The sequence below is a fragment of the Staurois parvus genome, unplaced genomic scaffold (genome assembly GCF_062004578.1).
Source record: "Staurois parvus isolate SC_StPar_1 unplaced genomic scaffold, SC_StPar_1.0 ptg000415l, whole genome shotgun sequence".
NCBI lineage: Eukaryota > Metazoa > Chordata > Amphibia > Anura > Ranidae > Staurois > Staurois parvus.
This window is the reverse complement of record NW_028318211.1, coordinates 1,308,274-1,311,544: the sequence shown is the minus strand read 5'-3', so window position 1 is coordinate 1,311,544 and position 3,271 is coordinate 1,308,274.

The following is a 3,271-nucleotide window of genomic DNA, read 5'->3' as shown; positions in this document are numbered from 1 at the left end:
GGAGGCGGTATATAGGGGCCCATGGCAGATTAGGGGCCTGGCAGCAGCTATGTGAGGCCCGTAATCTGCCTGCACCCTATGTCAAAAAATTTAACACACCAGCAGTGTGAAGAGACCTGAAAGTGGCACATGGCAGCAGAGTGTGGCGATGGAGACAGCAGCAATGGGAGGCCGTACAGGGACCCATGAGAGACTCTGGACTTGGCAGCAGCATGAGGAGGCGGTATATAGGGGCCCATGGCAGATTAGGGGCCTGGCAGCAGCTATGTGAGGCCCGTAATCTGCCTGCACCCTATGTCAAAAAATTAAACACACCAGCAGTGTGAAGAGACCTGAAAGTGGCACATGGCAGCAGAGTGTGGCGATGGAGACAGCAGCAATGGGAGGCCGTACAGGGACCATGACAGACTCTGGACTTGGCAGCAGCATGAGGAGGCGGTATATAGGGGCCCATGGCAGATTAGGGGCCTGGCAGCAGCTATGTGAGGCCCGTAATCTGCCTGCACCCTATGTCAAAAAATTTAACACACCAGCAGTGTGAAGAGACCTGAAAGTGGCACATGGCAGCAGAGTGTGGCGATGGAGACAGCAGCAATGGGAGGCCGTACAGGGACCCATGAGAGACTCTAGACTTGGCAGCAGCATGAGGAGGCGGTATATAGGGGCCCATGGCAGATTAGGGGCCTGGCAGCAGCTATGTGAGGCCCGTAATCTGCCTGCACCCTATGTCAAAAAATTAAACACACCAGCAGTGTGAAGAGACCTGAAAGTGGCACATGGCAGCAGAGTGTGGCGATGGAGACAGCAGCAATGGGAGGCCGTACAGGGACCATGACAGACTCTGGACTTGGCAGCAGCATGAGGAGGCGGTATATAGGGGCCCATGGCAGATTAGGGGCCTGGCAGCAGCTATGTGAGGCCCGTAATCTGCCTGCACCCTATGTCAAAAAATTTAACACACCAGCAGTGTGAAGAGACCTGAAAGTGGCACATGGCAGCAGAGTGTGGCGATGGAGACAGCAGCAATGGGAGGCCGTACAGGGACCATGACAGACTCTGGACTTGGCAGCAGCATGAGGAGGCGGTATATAGGGGCCCATGGCAGATTAGGGGCCTGGCAGCAGCTATGTGAGGCCCGTAATCTGCCTGCACCCTATGTCAAAAAATTTAACACACCAGCAGTGTGAAGAGACCTGAAAGTGGCACATGGCAGCAGAGTGTGGCGATGGAGACAGCAGCAATGGGAGGCCGTACAGGGACCCATGAGAGACTCTAGACTTGGCAGCAGCATGAGGAGGCGGTATATAGGGGCCCATGGCAGATTAGGGGCCTGGCAGCAGCTATGTGAGGCCCGTAATCTGCCTGCACCCTATGTCAAAAAATTAAACACACCAGCAGTGTGAAGAGACCTGAAAGTGGCACATGGCAGCAGAGTGTGGCGATGGAGACAGCAGCAATGGGAGGCCGTACAGGGACCATGACAGACTCTGGACTTGGCAGCAGCATGAGGAGGCGGTATATAGGGGCCCATGGCAGATTAGGGGCCTGGCAGCAGCTATGTGAGGCCCGTAATCTGCCTGCACCCTATGTCAAAAAATTTAACACACCAGCAGTGTGAAGAGACCTGAAAGTGGCACATGGCAGCAGAGTGTGGCGATGGAGACAGCAGCAATGGGAGGCCGTACAGGGACCCATGAGAGACTCTGGACTTGGCAGCAGCATGAGGAGGCGGTATATAGGGGCCCATGGCAGATTAGGGGCCTGGCAGCAGCTATGTGAGGCCCGTAATCTGCCTGCACCCTATGTCAAAAAATTAAACACACCAGCAGTGTGAAGAGACCTGAAAGTGGCACATGGCAGCAGAGTGTGGCGATGGAGACAGCAGCAATGGGAGGCCGTACAGGGACCATGACAGACTCTGGACTTGGCAGCAGCATGAGGAGGCGGTATATAGGGGCCCATGGCAGATTAGGGGCCTGGCAGCAGCTATGTGAGGCCCGTAATCTGCCTGCACCCTATGTCAAAAAATTTAACACACCAGCAGTGTGAAGAGACCTGAAAGTGGCACATGGCAGCAGAGTGTGGCGATGGAGACAGCAGCAATGGGAGGCCGTACAGGGACCCATGAGAGACTCTGGACTTGGCAGCAGCATGAGGAGGCGGTATATAGGGGCCCATGGCAGATTAGGGGCCTGGCAGCAGCTATGTGAGGCCCGTAATCTGCCTGCACCCTATGTCAAAAAATTAAACACACCAGCAGTGTGAAGAGACCTGAAAGTGGCACATGGCAGCAGAGTGTGGCGATGGAGACAGCAGCAATGGGAGGCCGTACAGGGACCCATGAGAGACTCTGGACTTGGCAGCAGCATGAGGAGGCGGTATATAGGGGCCCATGGCAGATTAGGGGCCTGGCAGCAGCTATGTGAGGCCCGTAATCTGCCTGCACCCTATGTCAAAAAATTTAACACACCAGCAGTGTGAAGAGACCTGAAAGTGGCACATGGCAGCAGAGTGTGGCGATGGAGACAGCAGCAATGGGAGGCCGTACAGGGACCCATGAGAGACTCTGGACTTGGCAGCAGCATGAGGAGGCGGTATATAGGGGCCCATGGCAGATTAGGGGCCTGGCAGCAGCTATGTGAGGCCCGTAATCTGCCTGCACCCTATGTCAAAAAATTTAACACACCAGCAGTGTGAAGAGACCTGAAAGTGGCACATGGCAGCAGAGTGTGGCGATGGAGACAGCAGCAATGGGAGGCCGTACAGGGACCCATGAGAGACTCTGGACCTGGCAGCAGCAGGAGGAGGTGGTATATAGGGGCCTATGGCAGATTAGGGGCCTGGCAGCAGCTATAGGAGGCCCGTAATCTGCCAGCACCCTATGTCAAAAAATTCAACACACCAGCAGTGTGAGGAGACCTGAAAGTGGCACATGTTTGAGGCATGATTCATGGCGGATTTAGTCAGTTGTGTCAGGAACTGGTGGTTTGAAATCCAGACTAATCCACGCCTGATTCATTTTCACAAACGTGAGTCTCTCCACACTTTGGGTGGACAGTCGTGTCCTCCGCGGAGTTACAATACCTCCTGCCGCACTAAACACGCGCTCCGATGCCACGCTACTGGCCGGGCATGACAGCCTTTCAAGGGCAAATTCAGCTAGTTGGGGCCAAAGGTCAAGTTTCGTTGCCCAGTAGTCAAGGGGATTGTCTACCTCGGTTGGCAGGGTGCTGTCCAAGTAGGCCCAAGCCTGTTGTTTGAGCTCCTGCTC